Source organism: Ptychodera flava, chromosome 2 (genome assembly GCF_041260155.1).
Source record: "Ptychodera flava strain L36383 chromosome 2, AS_Pfla_20210202, whole genome shotgun sequence".
NCBI classification, from domain to species: Eukaryota; Metazoa; Hemichordata; class Enteropneusta; family Ptychoderidae; genus Ptychodera; species Ptychodera flava.
Genome location: NC_091929.1, coordinates 40,321,203 through 40,337,161, shown reverse-complemented (window position 1 = coordinate 40,337,161; position 15,959 = coordinate 40,321,203). Strand labels below are relative to the sequence as shown.

General features: G+C 38.3%; 1 long non-coding RNA gene across 1 annotated transcript; it reads left to right on the top strand.

Annotated features, from left to right (window-relative positions):
* The first annotated feature begins 6,760 nt into the window (after nucleotides 1–6,760).
* Nucleotides 6,761–15,957, top strand: LOC139120545 (uncharacterized). The gene is made up of 3 exons (XR_011549113.1): nucleotides 6,761–6,876; nucleotides 14,417–14,474; nucleotides 15,947–15,957. It is a non-coding gene; the product is annotated as an uncharacterized lncRNA (long non-coding RNA).
* The last annotated feature ends 2 nt before the right edge of the window (nucleotides 15,958–15,959 follow it).

Sequence of the window (15,959 nt, the reverse complement as noted above, 5' to 3'; positions counted from 1 at the left end):
TCAATGCCTTAGGTGTGATCACATTTTGTTCTGTTACCGATAAAACTTATCAATTGCAAGGGCAGTCTATCGGAAAAAAATAAAATATGAATCTCGAGCGGACTGTCTTCTACTTCATGACACGATCGCTTTTATACAAGCGACACAATGCTTTCACAGTATTTAGTTATCCATGACAATGACTGCCGTTTTTATTTTTCAGTTTCCACCTGCCGCACCTGGTTCCTTTGCACCTTGGTTGTTCGATCTTGAAAATGTTCAAGATGGCCCGTTGCAAGGAAATATATGATATTGTATGGTTCATGTATCAGGACGACCTCTCACATGGCAATATCCAGATGGCAGATAGTTGTAAACTGTTATAGGTGAATAAAATTTAAGAAAAACAATTCCATATAAAGGTATAATTTTACAAAGAGTTTCCCAACTTTAAAAGAAACTCGTCTTGAAGATTCATATATATAGTGCAACTGCACAAAATATAGGGAAGATAGCACGCTAGTAACAATGCCTTTAAAATTGCATTTGTGATTTTTTTGTTAAGATTTGGTCAATTCTTGACGACATATATAGTGATATGTATATTTACACGTATATGCATACCCGGTATATTCGTTATCATTACTATGTATTATGACAGTATTGATTAGGAATGATTGTGATTTATAGAGTTTATGGTAGAAAAGATATAGTGATGAAAATGCGTAATATTCGTGGCAGATAATATTTTTAATTAATTTTTTTTCTTCTGGTCTTGATAATGATCCTTGTTCATTTTACAGTCAAAATGATTATAAAATAAATTCGTATCGATAATAACATGACTATATCTGCATATTAATTTTCTGTACGTGTGAAATCGAGAATGGATCGATGGTTTGTAGTCACGCAACACAGAGGGCGCTATCATGTGACCTCAAGTCACATGTATTTTGTGTTCTTTGCATGGTGCTTGGTGCTATGTGCCTTCATTTCGAAGCGGCAGGGCATTGGAACAAAAAAATGTCAATGAAACATTCAAACTACAGAGAGCTCATGGCGATACTGATGGGACTGAAATCTTTTGCCACAAAAGCTGAAAGGCAAAACACTTCAAATACTATCAGACAATGTCACAGCAGTAGAATGTTTAAACCATTTGGGTGGAAGCAGTCCAGAAATGACACAATTAGTCCAGGCAGTGTGGATGGAAGCTCACGACTTCCAAATAAAATTATCAGCAAAACACTTGCCGGGGAAACAAATTGCCAGGCAGATATGTTCAGGATAGTGGATCATTACGATTGGAGATTGCACCCAAAACTCTTCCGGATTTTAGACGATATGTGGGGACCTCACAGTATAGACAGCTGTGCCAGTATGACAAACACGCAGATACCAGTTTACAACAGTTTGAGGTACGACCCTTTGTCTTCCGGAATCGATCGTTATCACAACAAAATTGGAGAGACCAAAACAATTATGTGAATCCACCGTTCCGATTACTGCCAAAAGTGTTACAGGTGGTACAGCGACAACAGGCAGATGCAACAGTGATTGCACCGTATTGGCCCGCACAGCCGTGGTTCCAGGAGCTCAAACGATGACGGTTACTACGCCACTTCGTCTACCAAATCACCCCGAACATTCTGGAAAATGGGAACTCAGCCAGAGCCAAGGAAGAAACCCAAGATTGAAGATATATGCCTGGAGGATATCTGGAAGAAAAGACTGATGGATGAAGGATGGTCATATCTTGCAACAAAACAATACCCCCTATGTTGGGCTGACTCAACACTTACCTTATATAATCGTTTATCAGACAGTTTTACATATACTGTGTGGAAAGACAGATAAATTTCCCACCATTAGATACAGCTATTATTGCAGATTTTATGTGCAAAATTGCTGACAGTTCAGTAAACCAAGATCACAATTACGATCAGCCTTCGCCGCATTGGGGAGTCTGTACAGTGCATTTAACTACCCAAATCTTATGAATGAACCAATAATAGCAAACTTTATGTCATCTCTCGTTAAGTCAAGTACAGTAGAACCAATAAAACATTCATCGGCAATGCCAGTATCAGCCTTTCATGAGCTGTTTATGTCATGGCCAGGCAATGAAAAACTGAGTATCAAACAGTTGCGTTGTAAAGCAGTAACATTCCTGCATAACAGCGGGTCTTCGCCCATCAGATGTTGCTCCACAAGGGAACCTTTAACCCAAATACTTGTAGAAAGGAGCCAATTTGTTTTTCAACCAACCAACTGCGATTCAATGAGGACAAAAGTGTCAATATCACGTTTTTTGGTATTAAGAATGATACTAGTCGTACAGGTTTTGAGGTGTGTTTACCACCTTCAACTATTGACAAACTAGACCCTGTTAAGACTTTGCTTGATTATATTCAACGTACAAGCGAGGTAAGACCAAGTAATAATGCAGTATTTATCAGTTTGAATGCACTTATCATGCAGTTGAAGCCCCTAGTATGGCTCGAATTTAAGATGAAGCAATTAACTTGCTGGTTTAGGAGGAAAGTATGATGTGAAGGATTTTCACCCTACTGCGGCTACATCTGCAATCACAGCTAACATTGACCCAGAGATTGTCATGAAAATTGAAGGTGGAAAACGAGATCTGTTTTCTTCGACCATTATGTGCACAGCAAAACTCTACCAGATTATATAGACCAAGTGCTTGATTTGTAACACAGAACATTAACAAAACAGCAACGGTAACTCTCCAAATAGGCATATTGTATTAATGTTTAATGTTAAAGTTCATTAAAATTGTGGTTTCCACTCACAGTGTTGCGTGACGTAAGTTTACAAAAATTGTAGTCACGCAACACAGAGGGCGCTATCATGTTACCTCAAGCCCACATGTATTTTGTGTTCTTTGCTTGGTGCGTTTGTTGATATTTAGACTAGTTTTTGGAGACTAGTTAGTATTATAGAGTCATTGTTGGAAGGAGACCTACTGGCAGGGATATAGGCATATTGTATTAATGTTTAATGTTAAAGTTCATTAAAATTGTGGTTTCCACTCACAGCGTTGCGTGACGTAAGTTTACAAAAAACAACATACGCGCTAAATACACTTTGATTCATTTACTTTAAATTGATTAGACAGAGGCAGATAGAGGGATATACAGACAGGGAATGGCAAAGACAAAGACAGAGAGTCTTTAAATAATTTCGTATAGATTAAGCAAGGTATTATAATACCTTTCAGGAATTTCAAAAATCATCGTAATTAAATAAATATGAAATAAACTATCGATATCATCAGAAATCAGGTACTGATTTGTAGCTAAGTATGATGACCGATGTGTGATCAGACCACTTGGGACCCAAAAAACATATCTTTATTAAAACGATTATTCCATAATCAAGTATAAATTTAATAAATTTTCTTAGAGTCGTAGATCGATCAATCTTTATTATTTGCAGCTTTTGTAACTGGCCAAGAATAAATCGACTGCTTAGTATAGAGTCTCAAAAAGAAAGAAAACCAGAAAGTTAGTCTTTGACGATTGCAGAATGAATAAAAGGTATTATATCATACCAATATATTGATGGCGCAAATACAGCGATCTGATTGGTCGAGACGAACCGTGGTATATTGGCGATATACCACGGCTGGCATACGTGCGAGCTCTCAGCTTGAGCAAAAATCCGTTTTTGATGGTCCACGCCAGAATTTCAATGTACTGTTATGATATAATAGCAGTAAATCACAACCAGTGACGGTATACCACTCGATTTTGACCAGTTCACTCCATATATTCACTCGCTATCGCTCAGACAGACAGACAGACAGAGCTTATATGCATGTGATATATAAGAACATATCGATCGGAAATTTGAGAAAAAATATCACTTCGATGACAAACGACAAAAACGCTGACCGATTTTCCCTGCCAAAATCCAACTATAAGGATGAGATCCATAACAAAGAATTATTCAGATGTTATACCTCCATTTTCAGTGTTTATAACTTGCTGAAAAATACCTTTGCGTCAATGAACTTGAAAACAGACACTGAAATTCAAGGTTTTCATGACCAAGTTTGCGATCATGATCACATTGCACAAGACGCATTTACAGAGTGGGTTGTTATACGGATGACCGCGTTTGGGTCCCCGAGGAGAAGTGTAGGGTCCCAGAGGAGAGTGTTAGCTCTTAATTTGTCCCAAAAACACTCATGTAATATTTATTATTCGGTGCACAATGCCACTTAAACGGTTGTGCTAAACGTTTCCAACCACTATGGAAGGGTTTTGCAGCCATATGGATATTTCTTATATGTGGAAAACCTACAGTGAATTCTTATTGAATTCGGTAAGGTACTGGCAGAACAAAGATATGTCACGACAGCCCTGAACTGTGTTGATTTTCATGATGATATCAATATTTCGCAAAAGGAATTTCGAGAAGCATAGCTGTTTGGGTGGAAGTCATTTCATGCGAGTATCTTGTGTGTGTAAATCAACGTCTTTTTATTACATCGAGACTGTATTTCCCTGCATCTTTTTGCATGGAATTTCCGGCAATTACGCAAGCAGATTAGCTGGCACTTAGGTGTGTTTTATGTCATTGTTTCAAATTAATATCTAACTGTCCGAATTCATAAAGTCGGCTTAATACGTAAAATTAACTGATGGCTATCATGAAGTATATCAACCTTTGTGCCCGATAAAGTTCTGGAGGTGTGAGTTATCTCAATAACAGCAAAAATCTTCTTGCCTGGATATAGGCGATGGCAGATCGGTGCGGCGGCAGGCCTGCAGCGGCCCCCGCCAGACCGCGCCTTGGGCATCGCCGTGTTTACGGTGTTGCTATGAAGAATTGTACGTTTCGCGATCTTATTTTCGGTTTTTCTGAAACTAGTCAAAGTTAATCTGACTCTGTTCAACTGATCAGAATTAATCTGGACGTCCTTTACGTGATATTGCCGACTTTAATTCATCAAGTAGGGTTTCAAGAAGAATCTTATTACTGAAATGCTCCAAATATCTCAGCAAAAATTAGACTGTGGTCGGATACCCTACTGTGGTGGGATTCATATTCGAAGGGCACGTGAACCATGGTATTTACGAATATGTTAATTTTGCATTTTGTTTTTCTGTGGTATGTTCTCGTTCGTTTTCTCGTTTCTTTTACTACGGTTTAGTGTGAGTTCATATTTGCGTGTGTGTGCGTGTTTTTTGAGTACATGAAGTCCACTTTTGTCTTGAATGATCACCTTGACGGTCGACATTTTGACTTATATAGTTTTTTTTCCGAGTTTTAGTAGTGTTATTAATGGTTTTCTTGTTGTTCTTGTGTACGCAGTACCGTTTGAAGACAAGACTGAACAATAAATTAATACATTTTATCAACAATATTCATAATCATGAATATAGCAATAGCATAATGTTTTACAGAATTTAAAATTCAATACACAAAAGATGCGTAGTTTTGATAGGCAGACAAAGATGAGAGGAACTATTCAGCATTGTGAAATGTTTACTTATTCAGGATTTACGTAGCATCTGATGGTTATCTAACACCCATTTAACATGGTTATCTAATGATTATATAGCGATTTGATCGGTCTAGACGTGAAAGAACCGTGCTTTATTCGCGTTATACTACGGTTGGCACACGCACGAACTCTCGGCTAATGCAAAATTTCCTTTTGACGTTTCATCTTAGACTTTCAATATACTGTTATGATATAATAGCAATAAAGCACACCCTGCGACGGTATACCAAGCGTTTTTGACCGGTTCACTTCATATTTGCACTCGCTATCGCTCGTGCATATATTTCGTGAACTGGTCAAAATCTCGTGGTATACCATCGCTTGGTGGGCTTCATTGCTTAAACATATAGTTATATCTAACGGCAATCGATTTGAAAATCACCGAGAGATTCAGTTGTGATAAGAACAGAACCAATTCTAGATCACAATCAGCCATCACATCTAAAAAGTCAAGCGCGCTGCTACAACTTTCATAACTTTTTAAGGGGCCCCATGAACACGGAGCTAATATTACCAGTGAATAGTACAGAAGTTCAAACACCTTCTAGTGTTTTACTTCCCTTAAAACCGGCATGAAAAGGCGGATATAAGCCGAGTAATGGGAAAAACTAAAACGAAGGGGGAAGGGGGAAGGGGGAAGGGGGAATACGAAGGGCTATGATATTCACATTGTAAGTACATAAAACTTTGACAACACCATGCAAAAATGAAATATTGTCCTGGCTTTGATTAAAATATGCAAAATGAAATATTACCCCATGCTTAATAAGGGACTTATGTTAGTAGACCAAGGAGGAGGGGGCTTTATGCGCAATGAAATATATACACGCATAGCTCCGCCTTTGTCATGTCAACATTCACCATGGGAATGATTTATTGTAGTGAGCATGAACTATGATTATTTAGCGTTTGTTCTCGTCGTCATTAATTCATACTTGGACAAAGCAGGGGAACTTAAATAGTCGCGCATTTTAAAGACAATAAATAAGCTTCGCTATATGACATCCTTTATGCCCAAGGCATTTTTGTATAGGAAGTAAATGTGTACGTACATGATCAGATTTGTCCAATTTTGTTCGCAGACCAATTTGTGCAACAATGAAACATTATTCATCAGCATGATGATCATTATACACGTATCTCTCTGGCGGAGTACAGAATTTCTGATATTGTTCCTACTAAAGGCGAGCGTTGTCCGATCATTATGTAATGTTACTCAACTGTCTAATCACAAATAAATGTGAACTCATTTGAAACGATTGGGAGCTTGAATCGCTCAGCGCTGAGTGAAGTTAGAGATCGGAGAGAATATGGCGAACACAACGAGCGATGAGTTGATATTCTTTGTAAATGGCAAAAAGGTAGGTCAATTTAATGCCGGGTCGGTATCGAGATTACAGGTTAACAGTAGACTACACCCGATGGAGTTTCATGTTCATGTACATGACATACTTTTGAAGCCTATTGAGTGAATGCACTTAGATTCACCGTTTTGTTAGTATGGAAGCCGAAATTTAATTTTTCGCCATACGCCGACTTACCGACTGAAACTGTGGCTACTTCAGGTAATATGTTTCGCTATTTTAAGGCTGTGCGCAGCGATCCCTTATCGTGATTTACGATTAATATGAGATGGTCTAAATACAGGTCTAAATTGTCTAATGACAGCCCGATTTATGTTTTCTGTCAAGATGGACCTATCATAGCTCTGACCGTTCAAGTAATATATGACCTGAAAAGTATAGGATCGAAAGAGTTTCATATGTCGTACCTAGAGATCAGTTTAGACCGGTCTTCTCTAAAGGTCTAAGTTTTTATATGCCAAATGTTCGCCTTAGCTAACAGGAGGAAACGCAACAGATATTTCACGTCAGTATGACTTCGACCTGTTGGTGACACTCTCATGGAAAGGTGGGTGCCTTGCCTTGTTTCAAAGTCATGGAATATAGAGGGCATTTTTATGTTTACGGTTTGTCAAAACAAGGAAAAAGACACTTTTCCTAAAATTCGTTGGTGAAATGATAAGAATGCCCCTTATAACAATTTTTCATCGATGTACAACCATCTCGTGAATTACGTCACCGTGTAAAACTCTTTTTTCATCGGACAAGTTGACCAGATTTGTAGAGTGGTGAAATCTCCTATTTATATATCGGATATTTTCCCGCGATTCCACAAATCTAATATCGTCTACTTTTAAAGTAGAGTCTGACTAAGGAAGTCGAGTTTTGGCAAGATCTGAAAGAGGGTAAAATCTTTGATGTCCATTGGATATTTACCGCCGATTTAACAAATCTAGTATCGTCTAATATCAAAGTTTTGGTCGGAAAAAAGCAAATTCGGACTTTGCCAGATCTGTAAGGTTACGTAGTGAAATGTCGGATATTTACCGGCGATTTGACAAAGCTAGTATTTATTAGTATCAAAGTTATAGGCAGACAAAGCATAGCCGGGATTCACCAGATCGGTTAGTTGGTGAAAGCTCAAATATATATCGGATGTTTACCACAATTTGATAAGTCTAGGATCTCCTAGAATCGAAGTTAGAGGCAGACACAGCACAGTCGGATAGGCCAGATCGGTTAGTTGGTGAAAGTGCCCATATATCGAATAATTACCTGAGATTTGGCAACTCTAATATGGTCTTATATCGAAGAGAGAGGTGGATAAAGCAAAGTCGGGCATTGTTAGATCTAAGGTGGTGAAGTCTCCTATAGAGAGTGTTAACCCCGATTTGACAATTGCATATCTTCTGGTATCGAAGTTATAGTCAAGTCAAGTCATTCTTCGTCTAGTATCGATACTAGCGTCCCAAAATCGCCGATAGATATCGTGTAAATATCGACGATTTCACGGTCACGTTATTCGAGTATCGTCTAGTATCGATGTTAGGGTCCCAAAACCGCCAATAAATATGATATTGGCGATTTCACACACTCATGGTGCCGAGACAAAAGTCAAGTCATTCTAGTATCGTGATTCGTCCATTCGTCCAGTATTGATATAAAGGTTCCCAAATCGTCAAAAAATATCGGGTAAATATCAGCGATTTCACGAACATGAAAACAGGACACCCAATTCGATGAAACCTGCTACATATATTGACCTCATAGGTATCTAATTGTACTGAAAAGCATTGGGCAGTGTCAAGTTAATAAATAACTCATTTGCATATTTCATGAAGTTTTGTAATTAGTCGTATGACTCCGAAATAAACGCACTAAATTTGATGAAATCTGCTGCAGATACTGATCCGACAGATATCTGACTGTATTGTAAAGCATTTAGTAGTGTGAAGTTAAATAAGGGCCATTTACATATTTAATGAACTTTGAAATTGGGTATATAAATATATACGGCACCAAATTTGGTGAAACCTGCTACAGATATTGATCTGATAAATATCTAGTTGTGCTATGAAATATTGAGCAGTGTCAAGTTAATCAAGGGTTCATTTGCATATTTCATGAACTTTATAATTAGTGCTATTAATAAAAAATTACAGCATTAAATTTGATGAAATGTGCTACAGATGTTGATCTGATAGATATCTAATTGCAAAAAGACCGAAACGTATGGACGTATGAAAAAAACGTATGAAAAAGACCGAAACGTATGGACGTACTACGTCCGTGATTTAAAACAGTCCGACCTTAGCTCATACTGCACAACAATCAAAACCTACAGTCCGATTGACCGTCAAAACGCAGTGAAGATTCCGATTTGGTTGAGGGCGCAGCCACTAACATCGTGCAGCCTTTTCGTGACAGTGACTGCATGCGCTAAGACGTTTAATTATAGATCATTTTTTCCGAGAGCGAGTGCTTGGGTTCCGAGTCATTCACACATAACATGTAATCCGTACCGCAGATCCACAAGAGCAAGTTCGCCGATCTGTTAATTTTCAAAACATTTCTTGCCTTTTTATTTTAATATACTCCAAAAAATTAATTTACGTCAACCACAGTGGATTGCGAGAGTTCAGAAATCATTACTGAGGGAATTTGTTTTGTCTGAACTTGCATGTAACTCGCACAATTTGGAGACTCCAGCTGACATTAACCCGAAAGAAACTTATAAAAAGTGCCGAAACAAGAATGTTTTGCTATATGAGGTTGATTTCACGCAAGTCAAATGTGTACTCAGAAAATATTAGCAAGGATTTTGTAGTCGTTCTCTGCGGAACTTTATTAACTATCTGAAACGTGTTCCCTGCGTACGACGACGACCTATCAATGACTTACAACGATCGGTACGGACTGCATAAGTCGAATTCGACTTCTGCTCCGCTTTTCTTTGATTTTAGCTGGTTCTACTTATACAGTGGAGAGATTAACGGTGTAGAGAATTTTACATTACGATGAATAAAGATTTGGGGATAAAATAGTCGGTCATTCAGAGTTTGATTTAAAGTTATTACGACGCGCAAAAAAAATCTCAGAAATCATGTGCACTGGTATTGCTAGTCGAGCGAAACCTTCCGATTGCGTACCTGCACTATTGACTGCAGTCAAAACTCTCTCGGAACACGACGTCGATGACAGCCCTTACTGTTCTACGCAAGGGCATGAGAGTTAGTTTGATCAAAGAGGACCTGTAGTCAAGCTGAGAACAAGTGAAAACCCGACGCAACGACAGCACAAGGTCTCGATCGTTTAGTTAGACTATTTTACAAAGGTTTCGATATTTTCACCATTGACCGTGAACTCTGGTAACCAGATTAGAGTTCCATTAGTTGTATCTTCTGGCGATTTTTCCGTTAGTTTTGATTGAAATGATCACTGGCTCATGTTGAATAGCCTGTCAAATAACAGAGAATCACATATTATTCGGAAACATTACGTGCTCTACAACTAAATAACATGTGATTTTACAACGAAAATTTCAATTTTTGTCCGGACAGAAATACAAACTCTGTTGACACGCGGATTGCAACGTAGGCATTCTGCACCTGCGCGAGCCATTTACAGCAATTTAAAAATAAATATTCATTACTTATTTTTATTTTATTTTATTTTATTTATAATATTCATCCACAGCGGACACGATACGTGTACCGACATAGGATAGGATGACTGAAACAGGTGCGAACCACCTATACAAAGCCAGTCACCCTAATGAAATGAAATATGTACAAATGAAAAAAGCAAACAACAATAACATACAGGAGATAAAAAATGAAGAAAGTCTAAAACAAATCAAATAACATCTACATAGGTCTACACCTGCTACACAGACAACGAGAAATCCACGTACAAGTGTTGTCTGGATCAAAACAGTTATAAAATTTATCCCAATACCATTTCGTCAATGTTACTCTAAATGTACAAAGTGAAGCAGTGGTTCTAATTGTCGCCGGTAAATTGTTCCAGAGAATGACAATCCTATCAAAGAGAAGGTGTTGGAAAGTCCATTGTCCGAGCACGTTGCGTAGCCAGATGTCTGGCAATCCACGACGCAATGTTGTTTTGATCCGGCAATAAACGTGAACTTGTACGATCCCGCGTGATCGCGGCGTCACCATATCTGCGTTTTTCCCAGCACGCTGAGCGTGCCAGACGTCAACAAACGAGCTCGGAAGGGCAACACGTTTGAACAAAAATTAGCAGTTTTCTGTGGCTATAACATCACTAATCATGTTTATTTTCCGTAAAACAAAACTTTGCAACAAATATGAGCCTCCAACATGGAATTTTCCGAGGTAAAAATGGTCAAAAGTTACAAATAATGGCTCTTTGAGCGCTCGACAAATGGATTGAACTGTGAATTACTCTGCTGTGTTTGTTGAGTAAATGCCATCCACTGCTGGCTCCAAGCAATAGCCGTTTCACTGTGCAATTTCTATTTTCACACGATCTGAGATTCGAAACATGTTCTAAATTCACAAAACTGATGGCTTAATATTTCATCTTAGTACTGGTGCTAGGAAATTCGCAGAAAACAGTGAGTGAGTTGGACTTCTATACTATACATATGTGATGAATGAGTCGTTTATACAAATCGTCGATTTTCTCAGTTCCGTTTTGACAGTGTCTACTTTTTTCATATACATACAAGTTGGCGGCCCTGGACAGATATGCCTAATTCACCCGTGTATCTGAAAGACCTTGAATTTCCGGTAAAAGCCTGAAAGTGAAGATATCTTGACAAACATGAACAAAGGACGATAATTTATGCAAAAATCGTCAAGTTGACACTTTGAAGGCTAATCGTGAGAACATAAAAGCGAATTTCAAAAACCCAGTTCTCTTGCTGTAAACAGATAACCAAGGTCAACTTCATATTTGTACTTACATTTTCTAGTAAAAAACTAAAAAAAACACGTGTTTGTTGAGTAAACATCCATATACGTCACTGTTTTTTGAAAAAAAACTAAACAAATTACATGACCGAGCTGATGAAAATAACTACCAAACATGTCGGTATGGGGACCTCTGCATAAATCTTCTATGTGAAGATTGAAAATACGTGCCAATGAACCTGAGTCGCATCCGTGCAGTATTCGTATTCGATTGTTTCAGGTATATCATGGTAATACTCAAAAAAGAAAGAAAGAAAGAAAAAAGAACGAATGTCTAATTCATCAAACAGGAGCTTGCTGGGTTGATTTACCAAAGTGCGGAGGTCATGTCAAAGTTCACCGGGAGAATGATTCGTTGTAGTGATTGATAGCCTAAACTATGATTAATTCTGAAGTAGCCGTGTAATATAAAGACAATAAATAGGCTTCGCTCTATGTTACGCCCCAGGCATTTGTATCGAAAGTAAACGTGTTCACGATCGGTTATGTCCGCTTTAAATCTATAGATCAATGAAAACTTATCATGTTATTCTAGAATAATAAGAGTGAATTCACATGAATCCACATGAATACAGGCTTGCTGAATACAAGCGATGGATTATTGACTGTATTCATCTGTATATGCACTCTTCAGCTAAAACACAGGCAATAATACATGCTAATACAGTAAGTATTATTGGGTTTTCATGCAGTGACAAAGGTTAGGGTTTGCGATCGTTACGTAATGTTACTCAATTCTCCCATAAAAAACAATACATTTTTCTGAGCTCAATATGTAGGGAGGTATCGAAACAGAAAATTGCGAACTTGAATTTTTCAGTTAGAGAGCGGAGAGAATATGGCGAACACAACGAACGATGAGTTGATATTCTTTGTAAATGGTAAAACGGTAGGTCGATTTAATGACAGGTCGATAACGGGATTACAGGTTTACCGTAGATTGCACCCGATGGGCAGTTTCAGCGAAATCCATATTTTGAAACTATAACCTTCCGGGCAGAGTCTGCTACTTTTGAAGCCGATGGCGTGAATGCTGCAGATTTCACCGTTTTGTTTGTATGGAACAAACAATATGGAAACTGAAATTTAAGGTAGTATGCCCCTCGAAGACTTAAACTTTTGCTCAAACTTCCCCGAAGGAATCTTTCAACCATTCTCTTTCAACATGATGACGATGGCGTCAAAGAGGGGGCGACTCGCAGCGATTTCGAAGCTGTTATCCAATTGGGTGGCTGAATCTTACCAATATAATGAAAACAATACAAATAGACTCCCTAAGTGGCTGTGAATAGTGACATCGACAATCAGATATAACCTTGCAAACACGCTGCGAGTCAGCCCCAAAGATGTGTGTTCTTATGGAAATGAGGTCAAAGGTTATGTTTGAAAGGGGCAATAAATTATTTTTTTTGGGGTAAGAGTTAGGAATGGGTGCTTGGAAACTTAGGAGAAAATGATTGAAAAGAAGGGTCCCAATTTTCATTATCGATATCTTCACTCCATTCCCTCTTATTGTATAGTATCCTAGCTGCATCCTGGTACCTATATTGAAGGAACAGTTGATTAATTACAAGACGAGAAAGTGGTGTTTATAAGTTAAACCATTTTTTAATAACAACGAATACCGCTGCCAGCACCTTGAGCATGTGAAGCACTACCCATAGTCAAAGATTTTAAATCTAAAAAATGTCAGGTCAAATCATAAAGAGTTTAGTCTTTTGACTTTAAACCATATACATGGTTCGTTCTCTATACTTTGTATGTAACCACACCAGTTAAAGAACCCGGGTGCATATGCTACGGCGTGGCTAGCGTTAAGCCATAAGTGTTGTCTACAAACGTGCTTTTGTCGCTTCACATGCCCAAAATACTACTAGTTAGTAAACTTAGAAGCACTCTCAAATGAAGTCCGCAAACACTAGAAAATATTCTTCAGGGATGTTTCCTTCACTGGCAGCCATTTTCCCTTATGGTGGTCATTTTGAATTCCCCGAAAAGGGCGTTGGCCTTTTGGGGGATACCGATGCCAGAAAGCTCACGATAAGTTGACATACAATACTCTGATTTCTACTGACATTAGAAAAGATGCAAATGAAGTATAAATTATCACTTCCCCATAGACGGACGGCATTCTACAATTCTATTATTTCATCAAATCCACGCCATTAATAAAGTAAAAAGATATTAAACAATATAATAAGTAGCTTGACAACAACATAAGAACATTGAAGTAGTACGCAGAATACCTCCATGTGAGTGATAAATTATTGAGTGGATTTTAAATGTGTAAACGAGATAGGCCATGTTGTTAATTCCCTGCCTGTATTTCTAGGCGCCAGTATTTTCATGGTCCAAATCGAGGGTAATGGCGGCTCTATTAATCCCGACCAAAAAACGCTAATGTATCGATAGCATGAAACACAATTTTTTCTTCTAATTTTGAGTTTTACAACATTTGTATCCAGCAAATAAGGACAGGCTTACAATAACCTGTAGGTGTAAAGCACCAAATGAGAAATAAGACTTTGTTTCTATGACCCTTTTCCCCTATGTTGCTCCAACGCATGCACATTAAAGGTTTTAAACATTTCCGTTGGCAGGTCACAGAGTCCAATGCAGACCCTGAGATGACCCTGCTTAGGTACCTGAGGACGAACTGTATCCTTTAGCTTCGGTACATCAAAAGATTATTTCTTCTACGTATACTTTGTATATTGTATATGTTTACATTTTTTTGGAATGTGCACAATATTGCATAGAGAGCTATTCGCTGAACGCCTTCCCAACGTCTGTGTGTCTGTATTACTGCCATTCCATCATTACAAATATATCAAACCCCCTATATATGTGTGTCTGAGGACGACCGTATCCTTAAACTTCGGTAAATCGAACGATATTCTCGTCTACTTATATTTTACATATATTTCCATTTTTTTACTAAACTTTGGAATGTGCACAATATAGCAAAGAGAGCTATCCACGTGACCGCCTTTCAAATGTCTGTGTGTCTGTATTACTGTCATGCTTCCATCATTATAAATCTATGTTGCGTATAAATACACCCGGGTATAACATGGATGGGTTCCTTAGTCGCAGTGAGAGCCGTAACTGAGTCACAGCGATCTATGGCGTTCAGAAGCGCTGTAGACAACACATTAATATCAAACGATAAACCAGAGCAAATCACCAAGAATTGGTCCGGATAATAACAATAAGTTCGATCCAAGTGAGTGCGATAAATTCGTTAAAAATTGTGAAAACTGTAAAAATTCTTGACTGCGTCCAGTGTGCGCCGAGTTGTAAATGAGATATGAGCGTACATCATTATCAAGGTTATTGTTCGAAGAAGTCGATAACCAGTCTCCGTTAGCACAGACACTGGAATGACTAAAATGGAAAGAAGTAGTGGAGACATCGAAGGTAAAGTAATACATGACGTAAATGATCCTAATGATTTTAATTATACATTACCTGGTTTGATGTAACCAATCAGATGTCAACTTATTCAGCCTGCTGAATGCTAAAGAAGGTGAGACATGCCGCAGGAACATGTTCGCATGGCTAACGATAATTTCCCCTATTTCCATGCAGTCCGCTCTGGGATATGCTTTTATCGTTATGATTGCCTGCATCGATTGTGGGTTCACCATTTAACAGATTATCACGGCCCTGTGTCTTTTATAGCATGTGTAAACGAACAAGGTTGTATATGCTTGAGCCATGCGCACACTTCCTGCTCGCGCATCCCGCCATGCCTAAGGCGTCATCAAGAAAGATAGCAGTCAACCAAGAAATTAAAACGAGAGAAAAAATCCTTTTTTTTAAATAGATTGTTGTAGTGACAACGTTTCCTAAAAGGGTTACCGTAACAATTACTGCAGTGGAGTTGTTATGACTGTCGTTAGGATTAAAGATACAGAAAGTTATTGGGATCCACGGCAATCCCTTTCAGCTAGTATCAAATGTTCATGTTCAAGGGTGTTTATTCGCGTCCACCTTCACCTAACGGTGTCGCAGCAATTGTACAAGAAGGTGCTGCTTACGTTTTGAAAAACAAATAACTCTGATATTAATCGAGAATTTCCGATGCTTGGTCAATTTCATGGTTTACCCTTAACGTTCATGCGCAGTAAGACTCACCGT